Source organism: Pristiophorus japonicus, unplaced genomic scaffold, assembly GCF_044704955.1.
Source record: "Pristiophorus japonicus isolate sPriJap1 unplaced genomic scaffold, sPriJap1.hap1 HAP1_SCAFFOLD_416, whole genome shotgun sequence".
Classification (NCBI taxonomy): Eukaryota; Metazoa; Chordata; class Chondrichthyes; family Pristiophoridae; genus Pristiophorus; species Pristiophorus japonicus.
The window spans coordinates 526,715-548,501 of NW_027254047.1; the positions used below are offsets into that span (position 1 = coordinate 526,715).

The 21,787-nt window shown below is 49.8% G+C and overlaps 4 non-coding genes across 4 annotated transcripts; all 4 read left to right on the forward strand.

The window, feature by feature from the left end:
• Window positions 1-5,513: 5,513 nt before the first annotated feature.
• trnat-ugu (transfer RNA threonine (anticodon UGU)) lies at window positions 5,514-5,586 on the forward strand. The gene has a single exon. It is a non-coding gene; the product is annotated as a tRNA-Thr (tRNA).
• Window positions 5,587-9,377: 3,791 nt separating this feature from the next.
• Window positions 9,378-9,449, forward strand: trnat-agu (transfer RNA threonine (anticodon AGU)). The gene has a single exon. It is a non-coding gene; the product is annotated as a tRNA-Thr (tRNA).
• A 6,557-nt stretch (window positions 9,450-16,006) lies between these two features.
• Window positions 16,007-16,079, forward strand: trnat-agu (transfer RNA threonine (anticodon AGU)). The gene has a single exon. It is a non-coding gene; the product is annotated as a tRNA-Thr (tRNA).
• Window positions 16,080-17,220: 1,141 nt separating this feature from the next.
• trnat-agu (transfer RNA threonine (anticodon AGU)) lies at window positions 17,221-17,293 on the forward strand. Its single transcript has one exon. It is a non-coding gene; the product is annotated as a tRNA-Thr (tRNA).
• Window positions 17,294-21,787: the final 4,494 nt, after the last annotated feature.

Consider the following 21,787-nt stretch of genomic DNA (forward strand, 5'->3'; position numbering starts at 1 on the left):
ACCCGGGACAGCCAGGGTCTGCAGGGAGTCTACCGTGACATGTGTGGTGCTCGGCTTTGTGGTTTGGGCTGCCCGCTGCGGACTATTGTCGCTGACCCTCAGGTCTGGCGAGCCCAGGATGGCCGACACGGCCCTGAGACTTTCAGTGGTAGCGGGAGGCCGTTTGGTCCCCGTGGATCCTGGGCCATAGTACAGAGGTTCCCGCACCACCGACTGTGTGTAGCCTCCCTGCCTTTCTTTGCAACGTTGCAGGGTTTGCCCCACAGGGGGGGGCAATCTGATGGGATGAGCATTACGTCTTTGCGATGGATAAGCTGCATCACCCCCATCTGGCGGTTCGCCGTGAGCAGGCGGTAATGTGGGACCCTGGTTGCTCCAGGTCCTAAACTGAGGGGGCCGTTATGGTTGACTCATCGCTTTCTCGCACTTCCGTAACAACGAGCAGGTCTGTGGGCTGCGCCATTTACACCCCGGTTGGTGGGCAAGGTTGGCCAACTGAGGGCATCAGCGCCGTTCTCAGTGCGTGGCCCGTGGCGGATCATGTTACAGAGCACAGACAGTGTAAGACATATTCGAAACAAAGCCTTGATAATGGTGCCTCTGCTCTCCCAAAACTGTGGGATGGGCAGCTTGTCTGACTCGGGCACATATTGGGATCCACGTTGGTGCGTCTCTTTTGCCCTGTGAACGCAGGCTACTGCCTTGGGTAACTTATAGGATACATGTACAACCGGTTGGGGCTTGCCCGCTATTTTGGCTTGGTGTACAACACTCCGGAACTTGTGTGGTAACACATCACTTGCTACGAACACTTTGTTAGAGACATATACAACTGGTTGGGATTTGCCCGCTACTTTGGCTTGCTGTACAACACTCCCGACCTCGTGTGGTAACACATCACTTGCTACAAGCACTTTGTCAGATACATATACAACTGGTTGGGGCTCACCCGCTACTTTGGCTTGCTGTACAACACTCCCGACCTCGTGTGATAACACATCACTTGCTACAAACACTTTGTCAGATACATATACAACTGGTTGGTGTTTGCCCTCTACTTTGGCTTGTTTTAACGTACCCCCGACCCCATATGATAGTACATCATTGGCCGCGAAAGAATGCTCACATGGGTTCCACAGTGCAAACAACTTATTGGAACGTAGTGGGTACCTGGCCTTCTCAGCGGCCCTCCACTTTACCTTTGCCCCAAACCCAGTCGCCTTCCTTGCTGGGCAACACATGCCTCTGTTCCGTTGCGGCCACATCCCGTCGTCTGGACGCTCTCTCGACCCGTGGTCTGGACGCTTCTCTCGACTGCCACCATCTTCCTCCCCAGGGATTTCACATCTGGCGTCGGGAAGACACATTCGGTTTCGGCCGGTGCCCCGCTCCGCTTGGTTGACCTGGAGCCTCTTCCGTCGCCGCGAAGAGGTCATCGGCTTCGGGTGGTGGGTACCCCCGTCTGTAACCGCTGCTCGGTTGATCTTCGCCTCCTCGTGGTCACGACGAGCGGCCTGTGCCTCGGGGTTCTGCAAATGGATCTGCACTTCGACGCCTGGTTCAGCTGAAGGTGGGGGCTTGCTCAGCCTTTGAGCAAGGGGAGAGGTTGTTCGCCAGAGAAGGTACACGGAGGTCTTCCCAGTTCCATCGAATCTTCCCCATCCACCTTCTACCAAGCAGCATTGGCCCATCACCTGAAACAATCCACAGTGGTAAATCGTGCACTGCTCCCTCATGGGATACCCTTATGCCCGCACTACCAATAACTGTTATCAGTTCCTTGGTGTAGGTGCGCAGTTTTGCCTGAATCGGCATCAGCTTGGGTCGTTGTGCTCTGTCGCCCCCCACAGCCTCTCGAATGCCTTCTGGCTCATTATTGATTGAATCGCCCCCGTGTCTAGTTCCATGGAGACTGGAGTGCCGTTAAGTTCAACTTTTAACATTATCGGAGGGCTTTTGGTGGTGAAGGTGTGTATCCCATCTACTTCCCCTTCAGCCTCAGGTTGAGTTGCCTCTCCTGCTCGTTCAGCGTGACCCTCTGCCACGTGGTGAGTCACAGATCGTTTGCACATTCGCTGGAGGTGCCCCATTGTTCCACAGCCCTTACACACAGGGCTTGAATCGACATTGATGAGCTCGATGGCTGCCCCAGCAGCGCCAACATGGTGCTAATGGATACGCATTCATGCCCCACGGCGGACTCTGAGTCACTCTAGGCCTAGGTCTGGCCTTTGCGGTCATGTGGGCCCTGTCCTGTGCCGTTCTGCCTGCTGAATACATTATTTTATGCACAGTACTTGCCGGTGAGCTTCGATTCTGTGAGGGTATCTGTTTCGTGTTATCACTCGTGGATATGAAGGCTTGGGCTATCGCGATGGCATTGCTCAGATAGAAACATAGAAACATAGAAAATAGGTGCAGGAGTAGGCCATTCGGCTCTTCGAACCTGCACCACCATTCAATAAGATCATGGCTGATCATTCACCTCAGTACCCCTTTCCTGCTTTCTCTCCATACCCCTTGATCCCTTTAGCCGTAAGGGCCGTAGCTAACTCCCTCTTGAATATATCCAAGGAATTGGCCTCAACAACTCTCTGTGGTAGAGAATTCCACAGGTTAACAACTCTCTGAGTGAAGAAGTTTCTCCTCATCTCAGTCCTAAATGGCCGACCCCTTATCCTTAGACTGTGACCCCTGGTTCTGGACTTCCCCAACATCGGGAACATTCTTCCTGCATCTAACCTGTCCCATCCCGTCAGAATCTTATACGTTTCTATGAGATCCCCTCTCATCCTTCTAAACTCCAGTGTATAATTGTCCAGTTTATCCAGTCTCTCCTCATATATCATTCCAGCCATCCAGGGAATCAGTCTGGTGAACCTTCGCTGCATTCCCTCAATAGCAAGAACGTCCTTCCTCAGATTAGGAGATCAAAACTGAACACAATATTCCAGATGAGGCCTCACCAAGGCCCTGTACAATTGCAGTAAGACCTCCCTGCTCCTATACTCAAATCCCCTCGCTATGAAGGCCAACATGCTATTTGCCTTCTTCACCGCCCGCTGTACCTGCATGCCAACTTTCAATGACTGATGTACCATGACACCCAGGTCTCATTACACCTCCCCTATTCCTAATCTGTCACCATTCAGATAATGTTCTGTCTTCGTGTTTTTGCCCCCAAAGTGGATAACCTCACATTTATCCACAATATACTGCATCTGCCATGCATTTGCCCACTCACCTAACCTGTCCAAGTCACCCTGCAGCCTTTTAGCGTCCTCCTCACAGCTCACACTGCCACCCAGTTTAGTGTCATCTGCAAACTTGGAGATATTACACTCACTTCCTGCATCCAAATCATTGATGTATATTGTAAATAGCTGGGGTCCCAGCACTGAGCCCTGCGGCACTCCACTAGTTATTGCCTCCCATTCTGAAAAGGACCCGTTTTTCCCGGGATTCGGCAGACAGCAGCTTGCGAAGGATGACCTCGTGGCCGATTCCAAGCACGAAACCGTTCGTCAACATTTGCCGCAAAGATCCATCAAAAATCGTACTGCCTCGCAAGGAATCTTCTGGCCCTGGGAGCGACGGTGCTTGTAAAAGTGATACCTGGCTTTTAAGATGCTCTCCTTCGGCTTTAGGCGTTCCCACACCAGCGCACACAGCTCTGTGTAAGTCTTCTCCTCTGGTTTGACCAGTGCCAGCAGATTTTTGAGCAGGCCGTATATCGGAGACCCACATACGGTGAGGAGAATCGCCCTGGGCTTGATCGCTCTCTCTTAGCCTCGTCCTGTTCGTTGGCGACGAAGTACCGGTCGAGACGCTCAACGAAGGCTTCCCAAATCATCACCCTCAACAAATCCCTCAACAATACCAACGGCAGCCATTACTGCATAAAGTTTCGTGATCCGTTACTCGTCGCCAGTATGTGATGTTCAGAATAAATCCACAGGACTGTATTGAAAGCTCAAACTGTTGTGACCTTGTGCTCTTTATTCAGACTCCAGAGTGGGGAAGTAGCATGGTGAGTCACCTTATATACCTGCTTGTCCCAGGGTGCACAGGTGACCATTGGGTCTCCCACAGGTGTGCCCCCTAGTGGCAAGTCTTACATATTGGTGACGTTTACATGCATACACAACAATCATGACCCGTTCCACATCTTTTTATTCCTCACTCACTTTCCCGCTATTTCGCTTTCTCCGTCTCTCACTCATTCCCCTCTCCCCCTTTCCCCTCTCTCGCCTCACCCTCTTCCCGTCCCACTCTCTCCCCTTCCGACTCTGCCTTTCCACTCTCCCTCTCCCTCCTCCTTCTCCGCTCCCTTTCTTCCCCTCCCTCCTCTCTCTATCTCTTTTCCCTTTCCTTTCAGATTCTCCCCTTCTCCCTCTCTCCCCGTCCCCTTTCTCTCTCCCCTGCCTCCTCCCTCTTTCGACTTCCCATCTCTCTCCCCTCCCCCTCTCGCTCTGGGGAATGACGCACAGCCCGGGGCAGGTGGCTCCATAGCTCAGGGGTTAGAGCACTGGTCTGGTAAAACAGGGGTCATGGGTTCAAATCTTAGTGGGGCCTACTCAAAATTAGCTCAGTACTTAAATTCACTGTCAATTAACAAGGGCTTTAATTATAAAGATTAAACAGCTCTGAGATTGACCCTGAAACAACAAGTTCCCCTCACGCCTTTCCCTGTCTCTCTGCTTTCCAGATCACGACTCGTTCTACATTTTTTTTTAACTCCTCTCTCACTTTCCCGCGATCTCACTTTCTCCATCTATCTCTCCCCTTCCCCTCTCTCTCCTTCCGCTCCCTCCCCTCACTCCTCTCTCTCCCTCTTTTGCCTTTCTTTTCAGATTCTCCCCTGCTCCCTCTCTCCCCTTCCTTTCTCTCTCCCCTGCCTCCTCCCTCTCTCGACTTCCCATCTCTCTCCCCTTTCCCTCTCTCTCCCCTTCCCCTCTCCTCCCTCCTCTCTCTCACTCTTTTGCCTTTCTTTTCAGATTCTCCCCTGCTCCCTCCCTCTCCCCTTCCTTTCTCTCTCCCCTGCCTCCTCCCTCTCTCGACTTCCCATCTCTCTCCCCTTTTCCTCTCTCTCCCCTTCCCCTCTCCTCCCTCCTCTCTCTCACTCTTTTGCCTTTCTTTTCAGATTCTCCCCTGCTCCCTCCCTCTCCCCTTCCTTTCTCTCTCCCCTGCCTCCTCCCTCTCTCGACTTCCCATCTCTCTCCCCTTTCACTCTCGCTCTCTCCCATTCTGCTCTCTCCCATTCCCCTCTGGCTGACTCCTTCCCCCTTTCTCTCCCATTCCCTCTCCCACTCATTCCCCTCTCTCCCTCCTTTTACAACTTCCAAGCACTAATCTCTCTCACAGTGCCGGCACAGACACGATTGGCTGAATGGCCCTCCTTGTGTGCTGTAAGATTCTGTCAATGTTCAGAGATGAATCACCAACAATGATTATTCGGGCCCCACCTCCATGTTAACAATAGTAAGATGCAAAAAGGAGCAAGTGTCACAAGTGGCTCCATACCTCAGGGGTTAGAGCACTGGTCTTGTAAACCAGGGGTTGTGGGTTCAAATCTCATTGGGGTCAACTCAATCTTGGCTTCTGTTAATGAATTGACCGTCAATCGGCGACAGGCCGACACATCAACAGGAACCGCTCACTCTGCACTTTACAATCTGCCCACATCACTTTCACTTCCCACCCCCAGTCTGTATCCCACCTTTTCCACATCCAGTCTCAGAGACACAAATATATCATCGACTCATAGAAACTTACAGATGGGAAGGAAACCATTTCGGCCCATCGTGTCTGTGCCGGCCGACCAAGACCTATCTGCTGGGCAGGCCACATAGTCCGCATGCACCAGACACGAGACTCCCAAAGCAAGCGCTCTACTCGGAACTCCTTCACGGCAAGCAAGCCAAAGGTGGGCAGAGGGAATGTTACAGGAACACCCTCAAAGCCTCCCTGATAAAGTACAACATCCCCAACGACACCTGGGAGTCCCTGGCCAAAGACCAGTCTGCCCTAAGTGGAGGAGGAAGTGCATCTGAGAGGGCGCTGAGCACCTCGAGTCTCGTCGCCAAGCGCAGGCAGTGGAAGGATCGTGTGGCAAACCAGCCCCACCCTCCCCTTCTCTCAACGACTATCTGTCCCACCTGTGACAGGGACTGTGGTTCCTGTATTGGACTGTTCAGTCACCTCAGGACTCATGTTGAGAGTGGAAGCAAGTCTTCCTCGATTCCGAGGGACTGCCTATGATGGTGATCTAATCCCACTTTCCAGCTCTCGGTGCGTAGCCCTGTAGCTTACGGCACTTCAAGTGCACATCCAAGTACCTTTTAAACGTGGTGAGGGTTGCTGCCTCTACCACCCGTTCAGGCAGTGAGTTCCAGACCCCCACCATCCTCTGGGTGAAGGAATGGAGGTCTCCCCTCAGCCTCCTCTGTTCCAAAGAAAACAACCCCAGCCCATCCAATCTTTCCTCGTCACTAAAATTCTCCAGTCCCGCCAACATCCTGGTAAATCTCTGCACCCTCTCCAGTGCAATCACATCCTTCCTGTGATATCCTGACATTTCCCAGTTCCTGCCTTCGCTGGTTTTAGTCTCAAGATGCGGCAATGGACACAAGATGATCCAGTTGAGATTTTCCACAAATAATGAATCCCACGGCCACATCTGTTTGACCCTCGGAGGGCATTCTGTAAATTCACCAAATGTATTAAATGCATACCTTACCCCCGCCCTGTGGTTACGCTCGAACTGTATACAACACTGGTTAGGCCACAGCTGGAGTACTGCGTGCAGTTCTGGTCACCACATTACAGGAAGGATGTGATTGCACTGGAGAGGATGCAGAGGAGATTTACCAGGATGTTGCCAGGACTGGAAAATTTTAGCTATGAGGAAAGATTGGATAGGCTGGGGTTGTTTTCCTGGGAACAGAGGAGGCTGAGGGGAGATTTAATTGAGGTGTATAAAATTATGAGAGGCCTGGATACAGTGGATAGGAAGGACCTATTTCCCCTTAGCAGAGGGGTCAACAACCGGTGGGCATAGATTTAAAGTAATTGGGGGGAGGTTTAGAGGGGATTTGAGGGGAAATGTCTTCACCCAGAAGGTGGGGGGGGGGGGGTCTGGAACTCACTGCCTGAAAGGGTGGTAGAGGCAGAAACCCTCACCACATTTAAAAACTACTTGGATGTGCACTTGAAGTTCCGTAACCTACAGGGCTACGGACTGAGAGCTGGAAAGTGGGATTAGGCTGGGTAACTCTTGGTCGGCCGGCGCGGACACGATGGGCCGAAATGGCCTCCTTCCGTGCTGTAAATCTTTATGATTCTCTGATTCTCTCTCTCACTCCTTCCCACATTCTACCCGACATAAACTAGAGGTGATCCAAAACTCGGCTGCCCCATGTCCTAACTCGCACCGAGTCCCACTCACCTATCACCCACTGAGCTCGCTGTCCCATGTCCTAACTCGCACCGAGTCCCGCTCACCCATCACCCCCTGTGCTCACTGCCCCGTGTCCGAACTCGCACCAAGTCCTGCTCACCCATCACCCTCTGTGCTCACTGCCCCGTGTCCTAACTCGCACCGAGTCCCGCTCACCTATCACCCACTGTGCTTGCTGTCCCGTGTCCTAACTCACAACGAGTCCCGCTCACCCATCACCCCCTGTGCTCGCTGACCCGTGTCCTAACTCGCACCGAGTCCTGCTCACCCCTCACCCCCTGTGCTCGCCGACCGACATTGAATCCTGGTTAAGCAACGACTCGATTTCAAAATTCTCATCCTTGTTTTCAAATCCCTCCATGGCCCCTCGCCCCTCCCCATCTCCGTAACCTCTTCCAGCCCCTACACCCCTCCCTATCTCTGTAATCTTCTCCAGCCTCTACACCCCCTCCCTATCTCCGTAACCTACTCCAGCCCCTACACCCCTCCCTATCTCTGTAACCTCTTCCAGCCACGACACCCCACCCTATCTCTGTAACCTCCTCCAGCCCTTACACCCCTCACTATCTCTGTAACCTCTTCCAGCCACTACAACCCTCCCTATCTCTGTAACCCCCTCCAGCCCCTACACTGCTCACTATCTCTGTAATCTCATCCAGCCCCTACACCCCTCCCTATCTTTGTAACCTCTTCCTGCACCTATAGCCCTCCCTATCTCTGTAACCTTCTCCAGCCCTACACCCCTCCCTATCTCTGTAACCTCCCCAAGCCACTACATCCCTCCCTATCTCTGTAACCTCCCCAAGCCCCTACACCCCTCCCTATCTCTGTAACCTCCTCCAGCCGCTACACCCCCCCTATCTCTGTAATCTCTTCCAGCCCCACAACCCCCTGAGATGTCTGCACTCCTCTAATTCTGCCCTCTGACCATCCCTGATTATAATCGCTCCACCATCGCTGGCCGGGCCTTCTGTTGCCTGGGCCCCAAGCTCTGGAACTCCCTCCCTAAACCTCTACGCCTCTCTACCTCTCTTTCCTCCTTCAAGACACTCCTTAAAACCGCCCCCCCACCTGCACTAATTTTTATCGCATAATCCTCCTGTGGAGCACCTTGGGACGTTTCACTACGTTAAAGGCGCTGTATAGATATACATTATTGTTGTTGTTCCCTCTGTCTCTCCTCTTCCCCGTCTCTCTCTCACTCCTTCCCCTCACTCTCCCCTTCCCTCTCTCTCACTCATTCGCCTCACTCTCCCCTTCCATCTCTCTCTCACTCCTTCCCGTCACTCTCCCCTTCCCTCTCTCTCACTCCTTCCCCTCACTCTCCCCTTCCCTCTCTCTCACTCCTTCCCCTCACTCTCCCCTTCCCTCTCTCGTCCTCTAATAGAGCCCCACCTAGTGGACTATCGATGTAATAACAACTACTGATACGCTCCTCTCTCTCTCCTTCTCTCTCTCTCTCTCTCTCTCCCCTTCCCCCTCTCACTCACTCCTTCCCTCTCCCTGTCCCTTTCCCCCGCTTTCTCCCCTCCCCATTCTCCGCTCCTCTCTCTCCACTCACTCCTCAATCTCTCTCCTCCCTCTCTCTCTCTCTCCTTTCCCTTCTGACTTTCTCCTTGTCCCTCTCTAACTCCTTCCGGCTCGAGAGACAGTGAGCGACAGAGAGAAAGTGATAGAGAGACAGAGGGAGTGAGACAGAGAGACAGAGAGACAGAGAGATTGGGCCAGAGTGTGACTGAGTTGCCTTGGGATGTTTTATCACGTGAAAGACACGATATATCGATGTTGAGAGGCGAATATTGAAGAGGTGGAGGCAGGAGTCTGGGGGATGAGACACAATCTGAGCGTTTCACTGACCCCTCCGCATTCTTCAAACACACAGCACTAACTGGGGAATGACCCACAGCCTCGGGCAGGTGGCTCCATAGCTCAGGGGTTAGAGCACTGGTCTAGTAAACCAAGATCGTGGGTTCAAATCTCACTGGGGTCCATTCTAAATTAGCTCAGTATTTAAAGTCACTGTCAATTAACAAAGGCTTTAATAATAAATATTAAACTGCACTGAGACCAACCCTGAAACAACAAGTTCTTTTCTCGTCTCAGTTGCACCATCTCTCCATCTGCCTTTGTCTTTTTACCCCTCTCTCCCTTTTCCGCTATCTCACTGTGATATATTTACAGAGCACAAGCACACACAGCTTCCAACATGGCAGGCAGCACGCTCGGAAGCCTCCGGAAATCTGCCTGGTTCTGTTTATTAGTAACTATGCAGTTGCAGTACGCAATACGTCCACATCCACAGTGTGGCGCTACAAACATTACAAGCTTACAGACATTACACTTCTCCCTCCTTAATGAAGAAGTAATTATAACAAACATCATACATAACTTTCATGTTTATACATAACACAGGATATAAACTTATTATTTTTCCCATATTTACAAATTTAACTTTACCACTTGTTTTCCATTTCGAAGAGGATCCCTTCGCTCTCGAACAGGACCTTCCAAACATGGTGTCGATTTCACACTCATTCGAGGCTCATCCTGAGGAACGTTTTCCTCCACGGAATTTCCTTGATTTTCATTTGAACTCACTCTAACGTCAGGCTCTTTGTTTTCCTGACTCGGACTCAGACTTTCATTCTGATTCTCTCCTGGATTTGTTTCCAGTCCATTGGATTTAGGATTTGCTACTGGTGTATCAAAACTATCTGATGAGTCAGAAATAATTGAATCATTCCCACCTTCAACTCCTTCAATGTCTGTAGGTAAAATATGATCAATATGGACAAACCTAACCTGTCCATTATCAAATATCTTTACCAAATATGTGCGAGGACCACATATCTTCACCACTCTTCCTGGTAATCACTTTAAGCATTTATGGTGATGGTTCTTCACTCTCACCTTCTGGTTTAATTTCACACTTCTCTCTTTTACTCTACCTCTATCATGATTCTCTTTCTGTTTTAATTGTGTCTCTTCGACGGACTGTGCCAAATTTGGCTTTAACAACGAGAATCTGGTTCATGGCTGTCATTGGAGAAACAACTCTGCTGGTGTTCTACCAGTAGTTGTGTGAGGAGTATTTCGATATGTAATCAAAAAATTTGCCAATTTGTGATCCAATGACAACTGTCGTTTCCTTGGATTTGGATCTAACATTTGTTTTATGAAGGCACGTTTTACAATTTTTACAGTGCGCTCTGCTGCACCATTCGAAGCAGGGTGGTGTGGTGGAACCTTGGTATTTTTTACACCATTTTTGCTCGTGAATTGTGCAAATTCTTCTGAACGAAATTGTGGTCCATTATCTGAAACAATTTCTTCAGCGAAGCCAAATGAAGAAAATAATTTTCGTAAAATGTCCACTGTTTTACTTGTTGTTATTTTCCACATTGGAAACACCTCAGCCCACTTCGAATGGCTATCAATCACAATGAACAATTGTTGTCCTTCTAACTCAGCAAAATCAATATGTAGCCTTTGCCACACCTTGGGAGTGGGTGCATTTCAAATTGCATCCAATTTTTCAATGGTTGGATGTAAGCCATCTTTGTCTACTCTGTACCCTAAGTACTCAACTGAGTTTTTAAATAACTCACACTTACGAGCAGACACTCGCACTCTGTGCTTCTCTAGCTGTTTGAGGACTTCATTCAATGTTTTAGTAATGAGTCTAGTAAGAAGGAGGAACTGAGGGAAATCCTTATTAGTCGGGAAATTGTGTTGGGGAAATTTATGGGATTGAAGGCCGATAAATCCGCAGGGCCTGATGGAGTGCATCCCAGAGTACTTAAGGAGGTGGCCTTGGAAATAGCGAATGCATTGACAGTCATTTTCCAACATTCCATAGACTCTGGATCAGTTCCTATGGACTGGAGTGTAGCCAATGTAACCCCACTTTTTAAAAAAGGAGGGAGAGAGAAAACAGGGAATTATAGACCGGTCAGCCTGACATCGGTAGTGGGTAAAATGATGGAATCAATTATTAAGGATGTCATAGCAGCGCATTTGGAAAGAGGTGACATGATAGGTCCAAGTCAGCATGGATTTGTGAAATGGAAAGCATGCTTGACAAATCTTCTGGAATTTTTTGAGGATGTTTCCAGTAGAGTGGACAAGGGAGAACCAGTTGATGTGGTGTATTTGGACTTTCAGAAGGCTTTCGACAAGGTCCCACACAAGAGATTAATGTGCAATGTTAAAGCACATGGGATTGGGGTAGTGTGCTGACGTGGATTGAGAACTGGTTGGCAGACAGGAAGCAAAGAGTAGGAGTAAATGGGTACTTTTCAGAATGGCAGGCAGTGACTAGTGGGGTACCGCAAGGTTCTGTGCTGGGGCCCCAGCTGTTTACATTGTACATTAATGATTTAGACGAGAGAATTAAATGTAGTATCTCCAAATTTGCGGATGACACTAAGTTGGGTGGCAGTATGACCTGCGAGGAGGATGCTATGAGGCTGCAGAGTGACTTGGATAGGTTAGGTGAGTGGGCAAATGCATGGCAGATGAAGAATAATGTGGAGAAATGTGAGGTTATTGAGGCCAATTCACTAAATATATTCAAAAAGGAGTTAGATGTAGTCCTTACTACTAGGGGGAATCAAGGGGTACGGCGAGAAAGCAGGAATGGGGTACTGAAGTTGCATGTTCAGTCATGAACTCATTGAATGGCGGTGCAGGCTCGAAGGGCCGAATGGCCGGCTCCTGCATCTATTTTCTATGTTTCTATGTTTCTGTATTATTATGAATTTGCCTATTTGATGCTGAAATTAGTATGTCATCCAAATAACATACTGCCCCTTCAATACCTTGCAAAACCTGGTTCATTACCCCTTGGAATATGACAGGGGCGGAAGACACTCCAAACGGTAACCTATTAAATTGATATGGGCCGAGATGAGTATTTATAGTCAAACATGACTTGGACTCCTCATCTAGTTCAAGCTGTAAGTAGGCATTCGTCAGATCCAGTTTTGAGAAGATCTGACCACCTGTCAGTGTTGTGAACAAATCTTCTATATTCGGCAATATATTGGGGACATTACCCTCTAGAACCTGGTTTACGGTTACCTTATAATCACCACACAATCTTACCTTACCATCAGACTTAGGTACAACAACAATGGGTGTAGCCCAATATACATCAATCTATCTTACAAATAATGTTCTGTCTCTAGCCTTTTGAGTTCTTGCTCAACTTTCTCCTTGAGTGCATATGGTACGGAACGTGGCTTGTAATTAAACTGATCTAGCATCCTTCTGTACCCTGACACTCGAAGCCTTGGATCGGACTGCCCATTTCACAGAACACCTTCGGATACTGCTTGATAACCTCATCCGTTGATGAAAATCTTGCTTCCACACAGAAAATCTCACTCCAATCCGGCTTCAGTGAGCTCAACCAATTTCTTCCGAGTAAAGCAGGCTTGTCTCCTTTCACTACTATTAGAGGCAAGTTCTGAAATTGATCTTTATATTTCACCGGTACGGTGATACGACCTACCACAGGAATTTTCTCTCCCGAGTAGCCTCGCAGCTCTATCTTGGATTTCTCCAGTTGGAAATTGTCGAGGTACAGTGACTCCGGTACTACACTCACGGATGCACCCGTGTCAATTTCCATTGGTATCTTGAATCCCGTAACATCTATGTGGCTTTTGATGCTTCCCGAATCGCTGTCCGTTAACCTCGTGCTCCTGATGACATGTAACTCTAACATCTCCTCGTCCTGTTGTTGTTCTTCCATGCTATGTAGTCTCTTGGGATTTCTATCATAGCTTTGAACGCTGGACTCATAGCTTTAAAAACTGGTTTGCCCTTCAGTCGGCATGCCTTTGCAAGATGCCCAGTCTTTTTGCAGAAGAACCACTCTGCCTTCACGTATGGACAACTTTGAACAATGTGTTGTCCCAGGCACCTATAGCACGACTTCGACACTCTGTTAGAATTTGCAGTTTCTGAGACTTTGGGCCCCAACCGTCTTTTACCTTGATCGTGCAGGTGATTTACCTCGGTTGACTGACGACCGTAATTATTATTTAATTCTCGGGAATATTGTTCAGCCATGCCCATCGACCTCGCTGTCTGACAAGCAATCTCAAAAGTCAAGTCATCTGTCGTCAATAACTTCCTTCTGATCGCATCATTTTTCACCCCACAAACAAAACGATCCCGTAATGCGCGGTTTTGAAAGTTTCCATAATTACAGTGCATCGATAGCTTTTTTAATGCTACGATGTAATCACTGATATTTTCATCAGCCTTTTGATTCCGAATCCCGAAATGATAGCTTTCAGCAATTTCTAACGGTTTGGGGTTATAGTGCTGCTCCAGTTTCGTTAAAATCTCTTTAAGCGTTGTGTCCTTTGGCTCGTCAGCCACAAGCAGATTTACAAGGGTTTTGTATAATGTCGGACCTGCCTCTGATAAGAAGATCGCTTTCTTACGTTCCAACACAGCCCGGTTCTGGACTGCATTGTCTGGAACTTCGATTATGTTATTTGCAGTGAAATACATTTGTAGCTGATCCACATACGCTTTAAAACGTTCCCGGTCGTGTCTATATTCTCCTAAATGTCCGATTACACCAGCCATTTTAATCTCTAGCTGTTCACACCGTGTGCTGTATTTTACCTCGGATTATTGCAGCTTTTTCCAAAGACAGAACCTTCCAAAGTCACTCTGTCGGCTGGCTGAATCCTTCACCAACAAAATTTAAGCTTCAAATCATCCGAAAAATCCCATCTCGCCGCCAAATGTGATATATTCACACGCAGCTTCCTAACATGGCAGGCAGCTCTGTCGGAAATCTCCGGAAATCTGCCTGGTTCTGTTTATTATTAACTCTGCAGTTGCATTACACAATACGTCCACATCCACAGTGTGGAGCTACAAACATTACAAGCTTACAGACATTACACTCACTTTTCCCGTCTCTCACTCATTCCCCTCTCCCCCTTCCCCCTCCCTCTCCTCACACTCTTCCCTTCTTCTCTCTATTTCCATTCACTCCCCACTCCTCCCCTCTCTCTCCTTCCTCCTCTATCTTCCCTCTTTCTCCCCTTCCCCTTTCGTTACCCCTTCCCCTCTCACTCCCCCCTTCCCGCTCTCCTGCTCCCCCTCTCTTTTCCTCTCTCCTCTCTCTCACCCCTTCCCCTCTTGCTCACCTTCCCCTCCCTCTCTCTCCCTCCCTGTCTCCCTTTCCCCGTCTCTCACTCCTTCCCCACTCTCTCCCCTACCCAGTATCTCCCCCCTCTCTACCCTTACCCCACTCTCTTACTCCTTCCCCACTCTCTCCCCTACCCAGCCTCTCCCCACTCTCTCCCCTTCCCCCACTCTCTTACTCCTTCCCCTTTCGCTCTCCCCCTCCCACTCCTTTCCCTCCCACACTCTCTCTGTGTCCATCCCTTCCCTCTCTTTCCCCACCTCCATCTCTTCCTCGCTGCCTCCCCTCCACCCTCTCTCCCCTTCCCCATCCCTCTCTCCCCCTTCCCCCTCTCTCTCCCGCCTCTCTCTCTCATCCCTTCCCCCCCTCTCACCTACCCTCTCTCTCTTCCCTTCCCCCTCTCTCTCACTCTCTCTCCCCTTCCGACACTCTCTCTCCCCTCTTCTGTCTCCACTTTTTTGGCCCCCTCCCACCTCCCTTTCTCTCCTTCCCTCGCTCTCGCTCTCCCCTTTCCCATCAGACTCTCCCCCTCCCCCTCTGGCCCATTCCCCCCTCTCTCCCTTTCTCCCTCCCTCCCCACTCTCTCCCCTCCCCACTCTCTCCTTCCCCCTCTCTCTCACTCATTCGCCACTCTCTCCCCCTCCCCTCCCTCCCTCTCTTTCCCATCTCCACCTCTCTCTCCCATTCCCCTCTCTCTTCCTCCCTGTCCCCAGGGGTTGTGAGTTCAAATCTCACTGGGGCCTACTCAAAATTAGCTCAGCATTTAAATTCACCGTCAATTAACAGGGGCTTTAATTATACATATTAAACAGCTCTGAGACTGACCCTGGAACAACAGGCTCCCCTCACACCCTTCCCCCTCTCCTCTTCTCGTCTCTTTTACACTCTCTCTCCCCTTCCAAATCTCTCTCTCCCTTCCCCATCACGACCCGTTCTACATCTTTTTACCCCTCTCTCCCTTTCCCACTATCTCGCTTTCCCCGCCTCTCACTCATTCCCTTCTCCCCTTCCCCCTCCCACCCCTCACCCTCTCTCCTTCCCCCTTTCTCCTTCCCCTCTCTACTTTCATTCTTTCCTCACTCCTTCCCTCTCTCTCCCCTTCGCCTCTCTCTCTCCCCTTCCCCTCTCTTTTCCCCTTCCCCTCTCGCTCCCCCTTCCTGCTCTCCCCCTCCTCCTCTCTTTTCCTCTTTCTCTCTCTCACTCCTTCCCCTCCCTCTCTCTCCCAAAGCCCTCTCTCTTCCTCCGTCTCACCTTCCCTCGCTCACTCCATCTGCTCTCTCTCCCATTCCCCCTCTCTCTCACTCCCTCCAGTCTCTCTTTTCCCTTCCCCTATCTTTCCTGCTTCTTCCCCTGTCTTTACCCGAACAGGTGGCCCCATAGCTCAGGGGTTAGAGCACTGGTCCAGTAAACCAGCGGTCGTGAATTCAAATCTCACTGGGGCCGAATTTATTATTCAAATACCCGTCTCTCATTCCTCCCACTCTCTTCGCCCTTTTCCCTCCCTCCTGTCTCTTTATTTTTCCTTTCCTTTCAGGTTCTCTCCCTCTCTCTCCCCTCCCCCTCTCTCTCTCACTCCTTCCCCCTCTCTCCCCTTAGCATCTCTTTCCGCTTACTCCCTCTCTCTCCCATTCCCCCTCTCTCTCACTCCTTCCCCTTCCTCTCCCCTTCCGCTCTCTCCCATTACCCTCTTTCCCACTTCAACCCCTCTCTCTCCACCCCCTTCCACACTCTCTCTCTTCATCCTTTCCCTCTCTTCCTCGCTGTCTCCCCTTCCCTCTATCCCCACTCTCTCCCGTGCCCCTCTCCCTCTCCCCTTCCCTTGCTATCTCTCCCCTTCTCTCTCTCTCTCCCCTTCCCCCTCTCTCTCACTCCTTTCACTCTCTCTTTTCCCTTCCCCTCTCTTTCCTGTTCCTTCCCGGTCTTTCCCAGAGTTGGTGGCTTCATAGCTCAAGGGTTAGAGCTCTGGTGTTACAAACCAGGAGTTGTGAGTTCAGATCTCACTGGGGCCTGCTCAGTATTAAATTCACTGTCAATTAACAAGGGCTTTAATTATAAATATTAAACAGCTCCGAGACTGACCCTGGAACAACTGGCTCTCTTCTCGTCTCTCGAGCACTCTCTCCCTCCCTTCCACACATTTTGTCCCCTTCCTGTTCTACATCTTTTTTCCCCGTCTTTCACTCATTCCCCTCGCCCTCCTTCCCCATCCCTCGCTTCACCCTCTCTCCTTCCCCTTTCGCTCCCCTTCCCTCTCTACTTTCATTCGCTCCCCACTCCTTCCTCGTCGATCTTACTTCTCTCCCCAACCCTTCTGTCCACTAACCACTCCTTCACCCTCTCTCCCCTTCCCTCTCTCACTCCATCCTCTCTCTCCCTCTCTTCCACACACTCTCTCCCCTTACCCCCTCTTTCCTTTCCCCCTCTGTCTCTCCCTTCCCCTCTCTCTTCCTCCCTGTCTCCCCTTCCCGCTCTCTCTCACTCCTTCCCCTCTCTCTTTCCCCTTCACCCTCTCTCCCTCCTTCCACTCTCTCCTTTCCCTTCCCCTCTCTTTCCTGCTCTTTCTCCTGTCGTTTCCTATACAGGTGACTCCATAGCTCAGGGGTTAGAGCACTGGTCTAGTAAACCAGGGGTTGTGAGTTCAAGTCTCACTGGGGCCTATGCAAAATTAGCTCAGTATTGAAATTCACTGTCAATTAACAAGGGCTTTGATTATAAATATTAAACAGCTCCGAGACCAACCCTGCAACAACAGGCTCCCCTCACACCCAGCTGTGCAGTGTATTGGTGAGGCCGCACCTGGAGTACTGCGTGTAGTTTTGGTCACCTTCCTTAAGGAAGGATATACTAGCTTTGGACGGGGTACAGAGACGATTCACTTGGTTGATTCCGGAGATGAGGGGGTTACCTTATGATGATAGATTGAGTAGTCTGGGTCTTTTCTTGTTGGAGTTCAGAAGGATGAGGTGTGATCTCATAGAAACATTTGAAATAATGAAATGGAGAGACAGGATAGAGGCAGAGAGGTTGTTTCCACTGGTCGGGGAGACTAGAACTCGGGGGCACAGCCTCAAATTATGGGGGAGCCAATTTAAAACCGAGTTGAGAAGGAATTTCTTCTCCCAGAGTGTTGTGAATCTGTGGAATTCTCTGCCCAAGGAAGCAGTTGAGGCTAGCTCATTCAATGCATTCAAGTCACAGATAGATAGATTTTTAACCAATAAGGGAATTAAGGGCTACGGGGAGCGGGCGGGTAAGTGGAGCTGAGACAACGGCCAGATCAGCCATGATCTTACTGAATGGCGGAGCAGGCTCGAGGGGCAAGATGGCCTGCTCCTGTTCCTAATTCTTATGTTCTTATGTTCCCCCTCTCCTCTTCTCGTCTCTCTTGCACTCTCTCTCCCCTTCCAAATCTCACTCTCCCTTCCCCATCACATCCCGTTCTACAGCTTTTTACCCCTCTCTTCCTTTCCCACTCTCTCGCTTTCACCATCTGTCACTCATTCCCTTCTCTCTCCTTCCCCCTCCCTTGCCTCACCCTCTCTCTCCCCTCCCCCTCTCTCTCTCACTCCTTCCCCCTCTCTCCCCTTAGCATCTCTTTCCGCTTCCTCCCTCTCTCTCCCATTCCCCCTCTCTCTCACTCCTTCCCCTTTCTCTCCCCTTCCGCTCTCTCCCATTACCCTCTTTCCCACTTCAACCCCTCTCTCTCCACCCCCTTCCACACTCTCTCTCTTCATCCCCTCCCTCTCTTTCCCTCTCTTCCTCGCTGTCTCCCCTTCCCTCTATCCCCACTCTCTCCCGTGCCCCTCTCCCTCTCCCCTTCCCTTGCTATCTCTCCCCTTCCCTCTCTCTCCCCTTCCCCCTCTCTCTCACTCCTTTCACTCTCTCTTTTCCCTTCCCCTCTCTTTCCTGCTCCTTCCCGGTCTTTCCCAGAGTTGGTGGCTTCATAGCTCAAGGGTTAGAGCTCTGGTGTTACAAACCAGGAGTTGTGAGTTCAGATCTCACTGGGGCCTGCTCAGTATTAAATTCACTGTCAATTAACAAGCGTTTTAATTATAAATATTAAACAGCTCCGAGACTGACCCTGGAACAACTGGCTCTCTTCTCGTCTCTCGAGCACTCTCTCCCTCCCTTCCACACACTCTGTCCCCTTCCTGTTCTACATCTTTTTACCCCTATCTCGCTTTCCCCGTCTTTCACTCATTCCCCTCGCCCTCCTTCCCCATCCCTCGCCTCACCCTCTCTCCTTCCCCTCTCGCTCCCCTTCCCTCTCTACTTTCATTCGCTCCCCACTCCTTCCTCGTCGATCTTACTTCTCTCCCCAACCTTTCTGTCCACTAACCACTCCTTCACCCTCTCTCCCCTTCCCTCTCTCACTCCATCCTCTCTCTCCCTCTCTTCCACACACTCTCTCCCCTTACCCCCTCTTTCCTTTCCCCCTCTGTCTCTCCCTTCCCCTCTCTCTTCCTCCCTGTCTCCCCTTCCCGCTCTCTCTCACTCCTTCCCCTCTCTCTTTCCCCTTCACCCTCTCTCCCTCCTTCCACTCTCTCTTTTCCCTTCCCCTCTCTTTCCTGCTCCTTCTCCTGTCGTTTCCAATACAGGTGGCTCCATAGCTCAGGGGTTGTGAGTTCAAGTCTCACTGGGGCCTACTCAAAATTAGCTCAGTATTGAAATTCACTGTCAATTAACAAGGGCTTTGATTATAAATATTAAACAGCTCCGAGACCAACCCTGCAACAACAGGCTACCCTCACACCCAGTTGTGCAGTGTATTGGTGAGGCCGCACCTGGAGTACTGCGTGTAGTTTTGGTCACCTTCCTTAAGGAAGGATATACTAGCTTTGGACGGGGTACAGAGACGATTCACTTGGTTGATTCCGGAGATGAGGGGGTTACCTTATGATGATAGATTGAGTAGTCTGGGTCTTTACTTGTTGGAGTTCAGAAGGATGAGGTGTGATCTCATAGAAACATTTGAAATAATGAAATGGAGAGACAGGATAGAGGCAGAGAGGTTGTTTCCACTGGTCGGGGAGACTAGAACTCGGGGGCACAGCCTCAAATTATGGGGGAGCCAATTTAAAACCGAGTTGAGAAGGAATTTCTTCTCCTAGAGTGTTGTGAATCTGTGGAATTCTCTGCCCAAGGAAGCAGTTGAGGCTAGGTCATTCACTGCATTCAAGTCACAGATAGATAGATTTTTAACCAATAAGGGAATTAAGGGTTACGGGGAGCGGGCGGGTAAGTGGAGCTGAGACAACGGCCAGATCAGCCATGATCTTACTGAATGGCGGAGCAGGCTCAAGGGGCAAGATGGCCTGCTCCTGTTCCTAATTCTTATGTTCTTATGTTCCCCCTCTCCTCTTCTCGTCTCTCTTGCACTCTCGAAACGAATTTAAGGAGCTAGGAGCTAAATTAAAAAGTAGGACCTCAAAAGTAGTAATCTCGGGATTGCTACCAGTGCCACGTGATAGTCAGAGTAGGAATCGCAGGATAGCGCAGATGAATACGTGGCTTGAGCAGTGGTGCAGCAGGGAGGGATTCAAATTCCTGGGGCATTGGGACCGGTTCTGGGGGAGGTGGGACCAGTACAAACCGGACGGTCTGCACCTGGGCAGGACTGGAACCAATGTCCTAGGGGGAGTGTTTGCTAGTGCTGTTGGGGAGGATTTAAACTAATATGGCAGGGGGATGGGAACCAATGCAGGGAGACAGAGGGAAACAAAAAGGAGACAAAAGCAAAAGACAGAAAGGAGACGAGGAAAAGTGGAGGGCAGAGAAACCCAAGGCAAAGAACAAAAAGGGCCACTGTACAGCAAAATTCTAAAAGGACAAAGGGTGTTAATAAAACAAGCCTGAAGGCTTTGTGTCTTAATGCAAGGAGTATCCGCAATAAGGTGGATGAATTAATTGTGCAAATAGATGTTAACAAATATGATGTGATTGGGATTACGGAGACGTGGCTCCAGGATGATCAGGGCTGGGAACTCAACATTCAGGGGTATTCAACATTCAGGAAGGATAGAATAAAAGGAAAAGGAGGTGGGGTAGCATTGCTGGTTCAAGAGGAGATTAATGCAATAGTTAGGAAAGACATTAGCTTGGATGATGTGGAATCTATATGGGTAGAGCTGCAGAACACCAAAGGGCAAAAAACGTTAGTAGGAGTTGTGTACAGACCTCCAAACAGTAATAGGGATGTTGGGGAGGGCATCAAACAGGAAATTAGGGGTGCATGCAATAAAGGTGTAGCAGTTATAATGGGTGACTTTAATATGCACATAGATTGGGCTAGCCAAACTGGAAGCAATACGGTGGAGGAGGATTTCCTGGAGTGCATAAGGGATTGTTTTCTAGACCAATATGTTGAGGAACCAACTAGTGGGGAGGCCATCTTAGACTGGGTGTTGTGTAATGAGAGAGGATTAATTAGCAATCTCATTGTGCGAGGCCCCTTGGGGAAGAGTGACCATAATATGGTGGAATTCTGCATTAGGATGGAGAATGAAACAGTAATTTCAGACACCATGGTCCAGAACTTAAAGAAGGGTAACTTTGAAGGTATGAGGTGTGAATTGGCTAGGATAGATTGGCGAATGATACTTAGGGGGTTGACTGTGGATGGGCAATGGCAGACATTTAAAGACCGCATGGATGAAGTACAACAATTGTACATTCCTGTCTGGCGTAAAAATAAAAAGGGGAAGGTGGCTCAACCGTGGCTATCTAGGGAAATCAGGGATAGTATTAAAGCCAAGGAAGTGGCATACAAATTGGCCAGAAATAGCAGCGAACCTGGGGACTGGGAGAAATTTAGAACTCAGCAGAGGAGGACAAAGGGTTTGATTAGGACAGGGAAAATGGAGTACGAGAAGAAGCTTGCAGGGAACATTAAGGCGGATTGCAAAAGTTTCTATAGGTATGTAAAGAGAAAAAGGTTGGTGAAGACAAACGTAGGTCCCCTGCAGTCAGAATCAGGGGAAGTCATAACGGGGAACAAAGAAATGGCGGACCAATTGAACAAGTACTTTGGTTCGGTATTCACTAAGGAGGATACAAACAACCTTCCGGATATAAAAGGGGTCAGAGGGTCTAGTAAGGAGGGGGAACTGAGGGAAATCTTTATTAGTCGGGAAATTGTGTTGGGGAAATTG